The sequence below is a fragment of the Triturus cristatus genome, chromosome 4_1 (genome assembly GCF_964204655.1).
Source record: "Triturus cristatus chromosome 4_1, aTriCri1.1, whole genome shotgun sequence".
NCBI classification, from domain to species: Eukaryota; Metazoa; Chordata; class Amphibia; order Caudata; family Salamandridae; genus Triturus; species Triturus cristatus.
Genome location: NC_140585.1, coordinates 485,950,431 through 485,967,088, shown reverse-complemented (window position 1 = coordinate 485,967,088; position 16,658 = coordinate 485,950,431).

The window sequence follows — 16,658 nt, the reverse complement described above, 5'->3', positions numbered from 1 at the left end:
GATTGGACAATGAGGTGCTCCCTATTCTAGGTGCGTGGGAATTACAGATGGTTTCTACGGAAAGGGTTTTGTAAGTCCATTGCTGATGCAAAGGCAAAAGAGGCCAAGCAAATCGGAGCACCCCTGAACATTGAGCGGATGGTCCAGGCCTATCTGGATGACACAACAGAGGTCTTCAGGGAGCAAAGCCCATTGGTGTATTGGTATGGGAAAAGAAGCCAATGGTCAGTGCTCAGCAGGCTGACGATAAATTATCTGGCTTGCCCTGTTGCAAGTGTCTCTCTTCTGAGCGTGTTTTCAGTGCTGCTGGTGTCATTGTAACTGTGAAAAGGACCAGTCTCTCGCCCAAAAGCGTGGAGAGGTTAACCATGATCAAAATAAATCAACACTTTATACCACCGGAGTACAAGATACGTGAATCACAGCAGGAAGAGGAGAGCGACTTTGATGACAAAAGTAGTGGGTTACATGACCTACTTCTGTCCGAACCACCAGACTTTGAGGATGAGCTCCTCTTCCCTGACAACTAGCCTTTCAAATTGTTACTTTCTTCCTTCCTTTATTTGTGTGTGTATATATCTTTCTGGTTCAAATCAAATCACAACAAATCAATCAACACCGTCTCCTCTTTTTATTTCTCTATTGGAGTTGCACGTCTGTGCATTTAACTGTCCACTCCACTCCTCAGAGTCCTGCTCCATCTTCCTGACTCACCCTAAATACATTTCCAGCAAGCCAGACATTGGATGGAGATGGAGAATAGTACAATAAATGTTGCCTCCAACAGTCCCTCCATAAGAAGTGAAGCGTGACTATAGTTATCTTCCATTTTGTTTCTGAGCGGAAACTCATCACTGTCAGAAGCCTAGGCATCTGATCTGACAGCCAAAGAGAAGAGCAAGACAGGTAATGATTAATGAATGATGGCATGCATTGCATTGGATGCTTGCTGACTCAGAGCGAATGTGCATGAAGTCGAACTATACTAGTCAATCTACAAAGTAAAAGTGACTCAAGTGACAGTCAATGTTTCCTTGTTGTTTAATAACCACATTGTACTCCTAATACTGCAGGTGCAGGCCAATATCCGTTGCAATTTTTTAATATGGAATATAAACTTAATCGGAGTCACTACAGACTGAGTTCGTGTTGGACAACACGTACCACACGGTCATGATGATGACCATACTATCTTTGCACGCAGTCAGTCAGTTGGATCAGAGATGATTGATGGAATAACTGCGTTTCATGAACTGGCATAAAAGGTAAAACAACAATTCAACAAGAACCACAGCAGACCGAGGCTACATGTCCGTGTAGCGGTGGAGTAGAGTGTAGTGGTATGACTGACAGTGGCGCATTGATTTAGTCACTTGATTTGGAAAATGCTAGGTTGCTGTATATGCCTTTTGTCTGGCTGTCACAATTTAAGGCAAATGGAGGTTGGGTCACGGCCCGGTGCCGTGGGCCTGTTCTGTGCTGGCTCCTGTCCTGTTGTTGTTGTAGCTTAATGCTGTAAATAGAGTAGACAAGATGTTTCCAAGCCACCTCAGTCTGAAAGTGTTCTCTCAAGAGTCTTGTCTTCTCTTCTTGCACTCCACCGTAATTGATGCTTTTTTTTTATTCAGTTATTTTTCAATACCCCTTTTGTTTTTCCATCTACACTTACAGGCTAGCCTTTACCCTGTGCTATACTGGAAGAAACAACTCACACTTACCTTACCAATCCACATCAGGCAGGCAGTGGCACCCAAGATTGATGTGCGGAGTGTCCATGGAAGGGAGGACCAAAATGAATGACGAGATGCAACTCCACAATTGGACCAGGATAATATAGTAACTTTAGTATCATTCATCATTCGTCTTTTTATTAATTTGATTCCTTTTTTCTCTTCAAACATTACGACTGTGTGTTGTTTGGTAATTGATCCCTACAACTATTTTTTAATTTTCTTTGCTAGCTTTAAAAGTAAGCCCGGTACAGCATGTAATTTGGGTCTCTCGGAGGGCATACAGGCAAGGCAAATTTCATAATATTATACTGCTGCCCTGTACTGTCTAATTGTGTAGTAGTAGTTAGTAAGTACTACTCATTAACCATCAAGTTATCTTTATCATCATGCATGCATTTCCTATTTCTCCCTTTATAGATTTATTGGATAATGGATCATGGTCATCTTCCAAGATTGTGTTTTACTTTTGTTGTGTCCATGCCTACTGTTTTTCTTTGTGAAACCTTTCCCCAAACCCTCCTTCCCATCCATTCATCAAACCCTAACCCTCTTCCCCCAGGCTGTGTGATTTATATTGAGGTGTGATTTGACTACATTAAATGTACACCAATTATTGATCACACGCTTGCTGGGGCAGATGTGGTGAAAGCAACACTAATTTAATTTCAAGGCAGGGCAAGGATCTTCTTTTGCTTGCCCACCCATGCTCAGTCTATGTACAAGCCAATTTTTTCCAAAGGGACCCACCTAATACATCATAATTTATTGCCGGCATAGATTGGATTCATCATCAACATCCTACAACACAGCAGTAAAGGTTACGAATTACGATTGCGTTAAGTGACTCACTCGACACAACTACAGTTTGTAACTTCTTGTACTAGGCTGTCCCCACCACCATTATGTTTTATTTTACTTTAGCAGTTGCAATATTGTTTGTTTGGCAGTGCCAGTGTCTACTACTACCACCACAACCATGGCATCCTCTCCATTCTCTTGGGAAACCATGCAGCCATCGCTGTGCCGAACTTAATCATCATCAATCACAGGTAAGATAAGTTTGGTGGGAGGTATAATAGACTAGGAGGAGAGACTGACAGTACTAGTAGAACAAATAACTCAGTGAGGGGTACCGCATCTATCTGTTTGTGTGTTACAAAATCGGCAGATATTTTAAATCAAACACTGGCTGCGGGCCTGAAGCAGCATGGAAACCATGTGACGTAAATTCGTAAAACAGTAACCCAACAACAAAACATTAACATCATATGTTTAAGTGTAAATATAATTTATTACCCTAACAAAAATAAACTATCCCACTGTGACCAGACCCACCCCTCTCCCTAACCCCAACCAATGTCCAAAACCGAAAAGTCCAAACAATGTCCATAAACCCCAACGCCCAATACCCATCCACCAACAAAAGGAATCAAAAAGGGAGCAATCCAACGACGTCCTAAATTCGGCGGGCTTTGTGGTGTTTATCCACGAGGATCTTTACTCGCTCCTCTAGGTGTTCCTCCAAGCGTGCCATCCGGAAGAGCATCTGGCGGAAAAAATGCCCTGCAGTTGCATTCAGGGTGGGGGGCAGCAGTACTAGATGTTATAGAAGCACGGCGGCAGGCGGCTGCCTGACCGCGGTGACGTAACACTGGAGGCCGGGCCTGGCTGGGGCCCGGGGCATTGGAGGAGGCTGCAGCTGCCTCCTCCTCTTCCTCTGCCTGAGCCACCAGCCGCCGGTTCTCTTCGCAGATGGCCTCCAGTTTACGGGGCCGGACCCTGGCTGCCAACTCCTTCTGTGTTGGTTTTTCTTGGGAAGGAGGATCTATATCAAGAAAGAAAAAGAATATTGTAACCAATACTCTTAGCAAAATAGTAACACAAAATTAATTCAACACATAGTGGGACATTAGCACTAGCAAGCACAGTACATAACATTTGTGGTAAGTATCTATCCTCCCACTTCCTCGGCCTGTAACATTTGTGGGAGTTTCAGGCATTGTACTAGCACTATGCACTCCAGTACACACCAGTCGTCTTCTTCTTATCTCTAGTTTAGCGAAATTACATAACCTTGTTGTAGCCGGCATGCCAGCTCAGTCAGCTAAGCTTGCACTCAAGACAAACATACGAGTCATGACGCAGACTCACGTTAGTTTTATTTACTACTACTGTCTGCAGGTGGGGAAGCTCATATTTTTCTATTACGGGTGGCACTGGTCATACGCTCTCTATTACATGAGGGCAATTGCTCAATTTCACTTTCAACCTGCCCTGGGTACTGCAAAAAGGCAGATTATTTATCTGATCCAATGATCATTGCTTATATATAGGAACACGACATAAGGTCAGTGGCGGTCGGTGGTGGGAGTGCTGCCGGGCAGTGAAGTGAGGAGGGGGGGCAGGGTGGGGGGTAGTAAACTATGGATTACGGACAATTACAGGTAAGTAAACATATAAATAAATAAAACAAATCTCGTTGCGTGCACTGCATCGCATTTGGCGGTGCAGTGCGCACAATGAAATTAATTTTATTTATTTTTATGTTTACTTACCTGTATTTGGCCGTAATCCATAGTTTACTAACCCCCACCTTGCCCCTCCCCCTCCCCACGTCACCACCCACCAGCACTCCCACCACCGACCGCTAATGCATAAGGTACTTTGTTTTCATTGATTGTGTAACCAACAGATAGGCCACCCTTTGCAGGCTGGCTGAAACAATCGAAAATAAATTAACATAGGTAGGGAGTGGTCCTCGGAGTCGGAGGAAGGCGCTTGATAATATATATATATGATGTGCTTGCAAACTACTGTGAGTCAACTGTATTCTGAAAATACTACTTATATTCCCCTCCGCATTGCTACTCTGGCGCAGTTTCTTTTACATTCTCTTCAAAGTAAGACTCTGCATCCAGTGACAGTCTCCACCTATGCTGTCTATGATGAATACATCCAGGCATCCATCCATTAAAAGTAAATGTCTATCATTCTTTTTTATATATCTCTTAACAAACCTTAGTTGGTTTCACCAACAACCACCGATGCGTCCGCTCCTTCCTTGCTTGCCTTGGCTTTGAGTTTGACCCAAACACCGCTGATGATTCTTGCTATCTAGTATCCACCCATTCTGTGTCGCCCACCCAGGCAGGCATCTTCTTTCATCTTCCACCCATCCTTCAACAACCCATGCATCTGATCTGATTCCTATCAGCCACCTATGCATGCTTCCAACTTATCCTTCTCTGCCAGTCATATTACTTCCCGCCAATCCTTCCTCCTTCCACCCTTCTTTCCCTCTTTGTTCAACACATCCATCAAGGTCATCTGATCTGACTTTTAGTCTTCTCCATAAAGCTTTCACAGCTGAGTTGGAGTCAGATAGAAGAGGCCATTGGTTACTCAACTCACGCTGCTAATGCAATTGCTAATGCATTGCTAATGCTAAGTAAAGGGTGTCTTCTTCAACTGTGGTATAATGTTCACTACAACTTAATACTTAATAAGTCTCACAGTACAGTGAGTGATGTGAACACCCTTCCAGCTAGTAGTAATTTCAATAGGTATAATATAACCTACCACCACCCACCACTGCTGCTGGCTCCCCCCCTGTAGCTCCTGCAGGTGCCGCATCTTCTCCTGCCCCCTCCGGAATGGCCGCATCGCCATTGCCGCTGGCCCCGCAGGCACTGGTGGTTGATAGTACACCTAGAAAAAACATTACACATTTTTAGATGCCTGTACACCTTTCCCTATTTTATTCGTTTTCACTAGAAAGATTGAAATAAAAGTTAATACAACATACATCATCACTAGTCCAAATCGGGTACTAGAGTAGAGTTTTGTCAGTAGACAGACACTAGTAGTGTTATGATCCCTAGGGTCATCTAGTCCTTCCCTACAGTTTGGAAAGTTAGCCTGAGCCATGTAACCATTAGATTCATGTCTACTCTTTTGCGCCTGTTACCTCGCAGCTTGTTGTGCAGTAGACGCCTTTGAGGCCACATGAGTGTTGCGTACAAGTGAAGAGGTCGAAAAACAAGCCACTTTGTTATGGAGTTCGGTTAGTCCTTACTGCTTAGCCATAACATGTTACACTTTTTGGCATGACTGCGAAATGCTTGCATAATTGCATTATACTATCTAACGCGCACCATTTTTCTCATAATAGACAGAAGATTCCCTTCTACAAACCATAGATTTGCAGACCTTATGATGCATGTAACCAGTATTTCTACGTTCTATGGTGAGGGGTCTCCCAGAATTTAATCTTATGCATTTTGCTGTTGGAGCTGGCTGTAGTAATTTCATAGAACAACGTACAGAGCTTGTTATTTGAAAACAAACCTTTTGAACTTACACATAGACTCTGTGGTATTTGGTTTGGTGGGGTGGACTTACACGAGTGAGTGAGCGAAAGGGTGTTATGTTCTGGGTTGTGTAATCATTGGATATCTTCGTGTGGGGGTTCGGGACCTAATGAGACACTATAGCTAGTCGGTCAGGGCATTGTGGGTTCTGACTGAGGTGTGAGTAAGGTCCAGTCTCCCATCACCAACATCCTATTTTCTTGTGCATAGTTCTTTATGTGGCTGTGCAGAATCCCCACAGCAGTAGTAGTATGTACTATCCTATCAAAAATACTAGTCAAATATCTGATTTGGCATTTTGTTGGTGGGAATTGTCAAAGCCTCAAGATGAAGAAGACTAGAAGAGGACAACCCAAAGGACAGGACCCAGTGGCTAGAGCTATTGGTCAATCTGAGTTTTAGTCAAAAGAAAACCTTAAATAAAGAGTGGCCAACTGGGCAAGCTTAGCCATAGACAGACTAATAGTAGTAGTACAGAGAGTCATAGCAGAGGCAGTTAGAAGGAACTTAGAGGCAGGGATAACCAGAATTTGGAAACAGATAGTCAAGGTCAAAGAAGCTTTGGTAAAAAATAGAATTAGGAAGTGGAACCATAATTAATAGTTCAGAAAAATAAGGTGCAGTAAAAGTTAGGGAAATATAATTGTTAATATTAACCTCTGGAGGACTTACTGGGGCCAGCAGCAGGGCCCTCGTTAGAGGAGTGGTCCTCTGGTTGTCCCGCCGACTCGGACCCCGTCTTCTTGCCCCTGGGTGGTGCTGATCATGTAAGATATAATAAAGAAAGAGACAAACATTAACCCCTTCTGTGCCCATGACGAGATGGTCTCATCATGGAGCACAGTCGCGCTGTGCCCATGACGAGACCATCTCGTCATGACACCCACCCACGGGGGAAGCGCTGGCGCTCCCCCCGTGAGTGTTCGATCGTTTTTTTTAACTGGGAAGGCAGGGGAAGACCCTGCCTCCCCCGCCCCCCTCCCCCTCGTCATCAATGATGTCAGCACGCGAGGCGCGCTGACGTCATTGGAGGTGTCCCCTTTGCTCTCCGAGGCGCAGGAAGCCATTTGCTTCCTGCGCGTCGGAGAGTAAAGGTGAGTTTTGGGGCTTGGGGGGGGATTTTAGCGATCGGTGGGTGCTGCTAGCGTGGGGGGGTGGGGTGCAAAATAAAGTAAGACAGAGGGGTTGCAAAGTGCCCAGATTGATTTTATTTGCATCCAAATACACCAGCATCACAGAGTTTGCCAGTGAAGTGCTACTTTCGTTTTCTCGTCTAACTTTGAACAGCATTGTTGTTCCCAGGGGGGGCGAAATAAAGTAAGACAGAGGGGTTGCAAAGTGGCCAGATTGATTTTATTTGTATCCAAGTACACCAGCATCAGAGTTTGCCAGTGAAGTGCTACTTTTGTTTTCTCGTCTTCCTTTGAACAGTATTGTTGTTCCCAGGGGGGGCGAAATAAAGTAAGACAGAGGGGTTGCAAAGTGGCCAGATTGTTTTTTTTTATTTTACATCCAAATACACCAGCATCACAGAGTTTGCCAGTGAAGTGCTACTTTCGTTTTCTCGTCTTCCTTTGAACAGCATTGTTGTTCCCAAGGGGGGGGCGAACTAAAGTAAGACATAGGGGTTGCAAAGTGGCCAGATTGATTTTATTGACATCCAAATTCACCAGCATCACAGAGTTTGCCAGTGAAGCGCTACTTTCGTTTTCTCTTCTTTCTTTGAACAGCATTGTTGTTTCCAGGGGGGGCAAAATAAAGTAAGACAGAGGGGTTGCAAAGTGGCTAGATTGTTTTTTTTTACATCCAAATACACCAGCATCACAGAGTTTGCCAGTGAAGTGCTACTTTCGTTTTCTCGTCTTCCTTTGAACAGCATTGTTGTTTCCAGGGTGGGAGAGTGTACCATTCCTGGAGGTACTGCAATACCTGGTTGATGGGTGAATTGGAAAACACAATGTGCACCATGGCTCTGTGTTTATGGATGTGGTCTACCATACTGCTTATGTTTTGTAAGGATGTAAGCAATGGACAGTGAAACGGTTCCCTTCAGGGCCCTCTAGTCATGTCCATAACTTTTCAGGTGAAACCACTTGCTGATTTCTGAATAGTTAGTGAGAGATCGTTTAGGTAACCATGTTGTTTCTGCTTACATTTCACATGCTTTGCATTCCCTATGAGTGGTTGATTTTTTTAGGCAGCATATTACTCTTATCAAGTGCATAATTTGAATTGAGCCACATCCAAGTGTTTATAGCGGGCGCAATTAGGTTACAGCTGAAGGCAGTGCGAGTTTCAGTGGGCAAGTATGGTGTTCAGTAGGGATGTGGCACTATGGCCAGAGCTGTGGAATTTGGAACTGGGGAACCGGGTTCCGCATTCATGACCAGTCCACCACACCACTGTACTGAGGGAGCACATTCCCATGCTAGACCGTAGAAGGCCCCACTAGACCTTAGAAGGCTTGATGTCTTAGCACAAGCAGGTGTACCCTAGTGGTGTCAATTGTGGGTTAACCTTGAAGGCCTGTCCACCACAATCCATACTGAAGTCCATCTCAAATTTCCGACCTCCCAGCGTTCCCCTCGGTCTCCCGGTAAAAATGGTGCCTCACTTGTGTGGGAGGCCCAAGTACCCGCGACAGACAAGGGCCCAAAACGTAGTGAGGTGACATCAAAATTGCCTATCTCAAAACCACCTGGTTTTGCAAGGGGGGACCCCTGGGTTTTTGGCCCGGTGCTCGGCGGCCATCTAGGGAAACCTACCAAACCCATACATTTCTGAAAACTAGACACCCGGGGGCTTCCAGGGAGGTATGACTTGCGTGGATCCCCCAACGTTTCCTTACCCAGAATCCCCTGCAAACCTCAATTTTAGCTGAAAAAATCACTTTTTTCATACATTTTTGTGTGGGAAGGTTGTGGCATCACCGGGCTCCCTCAAATTTCCCACCTCCCAGCGTTCCCCTGGGTCTCCCGGTAAAAATGGTGCCTCACTTGTGTGGGAGGCCCAAGTACCCGCGACAGGCAAGGACCCAAAACGTAGTGAGGTGACATCAAAATTGCATATCTCAAAACCACCTGGTTTTGCAAGGGGGTCACCTGGGTTTTTGGCCCGGTGCTCGGCGGCCATCTAGGGAAACCTACCAAACCCATACATTTCTGAAAACTAGACACCCGGGGGCTTCCAGGGAGGTATGGCTTGCGTGGATCCCCCAACGTTTCCTTACCCAGAATCCCCTGCAAACCTCAATTTTTGCTGAAAAAATCACTTTTTTCACACATTTTTGTGTGGAAAAGTTGTGGCATCACCGGGCTCCCTCAAATTTCCCACCTCCCAGCGTTCCCCTGGGTCTCCCGGTAAAAATGGTGCCTCACTTGTGTGGGAGGCCCAAGTACCTGCGACAGGCAAGGACCCAAAACGTAGTGAGGTGACATCAAAATTGCCTATCTCAAAACCACCTTGTTTTGCAAGGGGGGTCACCTGGGTTTTTGGCCCGGTGCTCGGCGGCCATCTAGGGAAACCTATCAAACCCATACATTTCTGAAAACTAGACACCGGGGGGCTTCCAGGGAGGTATGGCTTGCGTGGATCCCCCAATGTTTCCTTACCCAGAATCCCCTGCAAACCTCAATTTTAGCTGAAAAAATCTCTTTTTTCACACATTTTTGTGTGGGAAAGTTGTGGCATCACCGGGCTCTGTCAAATTTCCCACCTCCCAGCATTCCCCTGGGTCTCCCGGTACAAATGGTGCCTCACTTGTGTGGGAGGCCCAAGTACCCGCGATAGGCAAGGGCCCAAAACGTAGTGAGGCGACATCAAAATTCCCTATCTCAAAACCACCTGGTTTTGCAAGAGGGGTCACCTGGGTTTTTGGCCCGGTTCTCGGCGGCCATCTAGGGAAACCTACCAAACCCATACATTTATGAAAACTAGACACCCGGGGGCTTCCAGGGAGGTATGGCTTGCGTGGATCCCCCAACGTTTCCTTACCCAGAATCCCCTGCAAACCTCAATTTTAGCTGAAAAAATCACTTTTTTCAGACATTTTTGTGTGGGAAAGTTGTGGCATCACCAGGCTCACTCAAATTTCCCACCTCCCAGCGTTCCCCTGGGTCTCCCGGTAAAAATGGTGCCTCACTTGTGTGGGAGGCCCAAGTACCCGCGACAGGCAAGGACCCAAAACATAGTGAGGTGACATCAAAATTGCCTATCTCAAAACCACCTGGTTTTGCAAGGGGGGTCACCTGGTTTTGTGGCCCGGTGCTCGGCAGCCATCTAGGGAAACCTACCATACCCATACATTTCTGAAAACTAGACACCCGGGGGCTTCCAGGGAGGTATGGCTTGCGTGGATTCCCCAACGTTTCCTTACCCAGAATCCCCTGCAAACCTCAATTTTAGCTGAAAAAATCACTTTTTTCACACATTTTTGTGTGGGAAAGTTGTGGCATCACCGGGCTCACTCAAATTTCCAACCTCCCAGCGTTCCCCTGGGTCTCCCGGTAAAAATGGTGCCTCACTTGTGTGGGAGGCCCAAGTACCCGCGACAGGCAAGGACCCAAAACGTAGTGAGGCGACATGAAAATTGCCTATCTCAAAACGACCTGGTTTTGCAAGGGGGGTCACTTGGGTTTTGGGCCCGGTGCTCGGCGGCCACCTAGGGAAACCTACCAACCCATACATTTCTGAAAACTAGACACCCGGGGGCTTCCAGGGAGCTATGGCTTGCGTGGGTCCCTCAAGGTTTCCTTACCCAGAATCCCCTGCAAACCTCAATTTTAGCTGAAAAAATCACTTTTTTCACACATTTTTGTGTGGGAAAGTTGTGGCATCACCGGGCTCACTCAAATTTCCCACCTCCCAGCGTTCCCCTGGGTCTCCCGGTAAAAATGGTGCCTCACTTGTGTGGGAGGCCCAAGTACCCGCGACAGGCAAGAACCCAAAACGTAGTGAGGTGACATCAAAATTGCCTATCTCAAAACCACCTGGTTTTGCAAGGGGGGTCACCTGGGTTTTTGGCCCGGTGCTCGGCGGCCATCTAGGGAAACCTACCAAACCCATACATTTCTGAAAACTAAACACCCGGGGGCTTCCAGGGAGGTATGGCTTGCGTGGATCCCCCAACGTTTCCTTAACCAGAATCCCCTGCAAACCTCAATTTTAGCTGAAAAAATCACTTTTATCACATATTTTTGTGTGGGAAAGTTGTGGCATCACCGGGCTCACTGAAATTTCCCACCTCCCAGCGTTCCCCTGGGTCTCCCGGTAAAAATGGTGCCTCACTTGTGTGGGAGGCCCAAGTACCCGCGACAGGCAAGGACCCAAAACGTAGTGAGGCGACATGAAAATTGCCTATCTCAAAACGACCTGGTTTTGCAAGGGGGGTCACTTGGGTTTTTGGCCCGGTGCTCGGCGGCCACCTAGGGAAACCTACCAAACCCACACATTTCTGAAAACTAGACACCCGGGGGCTTCCAGGGAGGTATGGCTTGCGTGGATCCCCCAAAGTTTCCTTACCCAGAATCCCCTGCAAACCTCAATTTTAGCTGAAAAAATCACTTTTTTCACACATTTTTGTGTGGGAAAGTTGTGGCATCACCGGGCTCACTCAAATTTCCCCCCTCCCAGCGTTCCCCTGGGTCTCCCGGTAAAAATGGTGCCTCACTTGTTTGGGAGGCCCAAGTACCTGCGACAGGCAAGGGTCCAAAACGTAGTGCGCCTCAACAGGCAAGGGTCCTAAACGTAGTGCGCCTCACTACGTTTTGGACCCTTGCCCGTGGCGGGTCCTTAGGCCTCCCACACGAGTGAGGCACCGTTTTTATCGGGAGACCCGGGGGAACGCTGGGTGGTAGGAAATTTGTGTCAGCCCGGTGATGCCACAACTTTCCCACACAAAAATGTGTGAAAAAGGTGATTTTTTCAGCTAAATTTGAGGTTTGCAGGGCATTCTGGGTAAGGAAACGTTGGGGGATCCACGCAAGCCATACCTCCCTGGAATCCCCCGGGTGTCTAGTTTTCATAAATGTGTGGGTTTGGTAGGTATCCCTAGGTGGCCGCCGAGCATCGGGCCAAAAACCCAAGTGACCCCCCTTGCAAAACCAGGTGGTTTTGAGATAGGCAATTTTCATGTCGCCTCACTACGTTTTGGGTCCTTGCCTGTCGCGGGTACTTGGGCCTCCCACACGAGTGAGGCACCGTTTTTATCGGGAGACCCGGGGGAACACTGGGTGGTAGGAAATTTGTGTCAGCCCGGTGATGCCACAACTTTCCCACACAAAAATGTGTGAAAAAGGTGATTTTTTCAGCTAAATTTGAGGTTTGCAGGGTCTTCTGGGTAAGGAAACGTTGGGGGATCCACGCAAGCCATACCTCCCTGGAATCCCCCGGGTGTCTAGTTTTCGGAAATGTGTGGGTTTGGTAGGTTTCCCTAGGTGGCCTCTGAGCACCGGGCCAAAAACCCAAACGACCCCCCTTGCAAAACCAGGTCGTTTTGAGATAGGCAATTTTCATGTCGCCTCACTACGTTTTGGGTCCTTGCCTGTCGCGGGTACTTGGGCCTCCCACACGAGTGAGGCACCGTTTTTATCGGGAGACGCGGGGGAACGCTGGGTGGTAGGAAATTTGTGTCAGCCCGGTGATGCCACAACTTTCCCACACAAAAATGTGTGAAAAAGGTGATTTTTTCAGCTAAATTTGAGGTTTCAGGGCATTCTGGGTAATGAAACTTTGGGGGATCCACGCAAGCCATACCTCCCTTGAAGCCCCCGGGTGTCTAGTTTTCAGAAATGTGTGGGTTTGGTAGGTTTCCTTAGGTGGCCGCCGAGCACCGGGCCAAAAACCCAGGTGACCCCCCTTGCAAAACCAGGTCGTTTTGAGATAGGCAATTTTCATGTCGCCGCACTACGTTTTGGGTCCTTGCCTGTCGCGGGTACTTGGGCCTCCCACACGAGTGAGGCACCGTTTTTATCGGGAGACCCGGGGGAACGCTGGGTGGTAGGAAATTTGTGTCAGCCCGGTGATGCCACAACTTTCCCACACAAAAATGTGTGAAAAAGGTGATTTTTTCAGCTAAATTTGAGGTTTGCAGGGCATTCTGGATAAGGAAACGTTGGGGGATCCATGCAAGCCATACCTCCCTGAAATCCCCCGGGTGTCTAGTTTTCAGAAATGTGTGGGTTTGGTAGGTTTCCCTAGATAGCCGCCAAGCCCGGGGCCAAAAACTCATGGGACCCCCTTTGCAAAACCAGGTTGTTTTGTGAGAGGTAATTTTGATGTCTCCTCAATAAGTTTTGGGCCCTTGCCTGACGCGGACACTAGGCCTACCCACGCAAGTGAGGTACCATTTTTCTTGTAAGACTTTGGGGAACGAGGGGTGGGTGGAAATTTGTGGATCCACGCAGATTCCGGAACTTTCCACCACAGAAATGTGGGGAAAATGTGTTTTTTTTGACAATTGTTTAGGTTTGCAAGGGATTCTGGGTAACAGACCCTGGTGGGAGGCAGTCAAGTCACCCCATCCTGGATTCCCCTGTGTGTCTAGTTTTCAAAAATGTATAGGTTTGCTAGGTTTCCCAAGGTGCCCTCAGAGCTAGGGTTCAAAAACTACGGCTAGACATTTTGCCAAAAAAGGGTCATTTTTCACTGCGAAATTGAGGTGTGACCACGTTGCGTTTTGCTCCGTTTCCTGTCGCGGGCACTAGGCCGACCCACACAAGTGAGGTACCGTTTTTCTCGTAAGACTTTGGGGAAAGCGGGGTGGGTGGAAATTTGTGGATCCACGCAGATTCCGGAACTTTCCACCACAGAAATGTGGGTAAAATTTGTTTTTTTTGACAATTTTTTAGGTTTGCAAGGGATTCTGGGTAACAGACCCTGGTGGGAGGCAGTCAAGTCACCCCATCCTGGATTCCCCTGGGTGTCTAGTTTTCAAAAATGTATAGGTTTACTAGGTTTCCCAAGGTGCCCGCAGACCTAGGGTTCAAAAACTACAGCTAGACATTTTGCCAAAAAAGGGTCATTTTTCACTGCGAAATTGAGGTGTGACCACGTTGCGTTTTGTGCCGTTTCCTGTCGCGGGCACTAGGCCGACCCACACAAGTGAGGTACCGTTTTTCTCGTAAGACTTTGGGGAACGCGGGGTGGGTGAAAATTTGTGGATCCACGCAGATTCCGGAACTTTTCACCACAGAAATGTGGGGAAAATGTGTTTTTTTGGACAATTTTTTAGGTTTGCAAGGGATTCTGGGTAACAGACCCTGGTGGGAGGCAGTCAAGTCACCCCATCCTGGATTCCCCTGGGTGTCTAGTTTTCAAAAAGGTATAGGTTTGCTAGGTTTCCCAAGGTGCCCGCAGAGCTAGGGTTCAAAAACTAGAGCTAGGCACTTTGCCAAAAAAGGGTAAATTTTCACTGCGATATTGAGTTGTGACCACGTTGCGTTTTGCGCCGTTTCCTGTCGCGGGCACAATGCCTACCCACACAAGTGAGGTACCATTTTTATCGGGAGACTTAGGGTAATTCAGATTTGTAAAGGAACTGTTATTATCTATTGACTTTTGATGCATTTCTGCCTTCCAAATGAAAGATATTGTGTAAAAAAGAAGTCATTCTAAAAAATGACTGATAATTCTCATGCTAGTATGAGTATTCCCAATTTCAGAAATGTGCAAATATCTATTGTTTCTAAACTCTATATTTTGTTCCCATTTCAGAAATACATAGGTGTCTTTCATACCGATTTTTCCATGTACACATTTTTACAGAATAATTACTATATACCCGGTACATAATAAAAAACCATTGAAAGTTGCTGCTCAGTTTTTGGCTCTGGGTTCGTCGGGTTCTTGGTGAACCTACAAGTCCTATATATCCCCACAACCAGTAATGCCCAGCGGATGTAATGGGATATTGCTTTCAAAGAGCTGTCATAATTAGACGAAGTTACAGGTGAAAACGTTGACACAAAATGCTGTTTTTTTCAACTAATTTTCAATTTATCCTATATTTAACTGTTAGTTTCTATAAGAAAACCTTGATGGATCTACACAAATGACCCCTTGCTGAATTCAGAATTTTGTCTTCTTTTTGAAAATGTATAGTTTTTTAGGATCCATTATTGCTTTTGTACCCATTTCTGCCATTAACTCGAAGGAGGTCAAAAGCACAAAAAATAGCAAAAATAGGCTATGTCCCAGAAAAATGCCAAAACTGTGTAAAAAATGTTGGGTTTCTGACAAAAGTCTGGTATCCTCGAAAAGCTTGGAAAATGGTGATTTCAACCCCACAAACCCTTTTTTGATAACATTTGCAGGGAAAAACCCAGATGCTTTCATTTGCAGCCTGTTTTTCCAATTTTCCGAAAAAAAACAAAATTTTGCTGTATTTTGGCTCATTTCTGTAACCCCTCTACGAGAATCCACAAACCCTGAGTACCTTTAGAATCCCCATGATGTTGGAAGAAAAGGACGCAAATTTGGCATGGATACCTAATGTGGTCAAAAAGGTACAGGGGCCTAAGCGCACACTACCCCAAATAGCCAAAAAAAGGCTTGGCACAGGAGGGGGAAAAGGCCTGGCAGCAAAAGGGTTAAGGAGTGCTGTGAAACAAATAAATCATTTAAAAAAACGCTCAAAAAACATTTTAGGAAACAACAATTGCAATAAAATGGACCTATCTAATTAGATCGACTACTGGCTTGCGGGATTCACGGACCGTCTACTTATTTATGAACACTAATCCAGTGTTCCATAATCATTCTGATTCCAGAATACGAACGAAGCCTAAGTACCACCTGACCTAGACCACCTATTCCAGACGCGCCAATTGTCTGCATTTCCATTTTTTTTAGCCTTCAAAAATGCATAGATGAGATGGAGGACACATGTATAAATTTGTGCACACACCAAATTGTTGGTTGGTTGCGTCTGATGTTGTTCTGCTACTGACTGACACTGCTATGCCTACCACTCACTAAACAAACTACAAAAGGTTCTACAGAGGACTGGGGTAAGCAGCACTCAGTGACAGAGGTGGCATCACGCAGACTGTAAAAATATTATGAACTAACACTAACTAAACCTAGTATCCATCCACCACTATTTCAAAGGAGGACAATGGAAGAACTAGAGTCTCTCTAGCAATAGCATTATCTAACTTCAGTTCTCTAAAGTAAACTCTTACATTAATCAGCCCAAGCTAGCGCAAAGTTGCAAACAAGTAAGAGTAGCGCCGAGCACCTGTGTCCTACAATTACAGAAGATTTTGAAACGTAATTTTCCTGCAATGTAAGCAGCAGTAATCTTGTTATTTGTCAAAAAATGATACACAATACTTTTACTACTATATATTAGCTACTCACCAAGCCCCACGACCTCGACACCTAGCAGGTCCAACATGTCCTGCTCCCGGTCCAGGATGTCTGACCACCGGTGGGCCAGCTGGTTATGGGTGCGCCGGACCCCTGAGCAGCGAAACACTGCCCGGCACACCTTCGCCCATCGACGGTGACACTCCTGGGTAGGGTACCCGGAGCATGGCCTGCCGCCTGCTGCCAA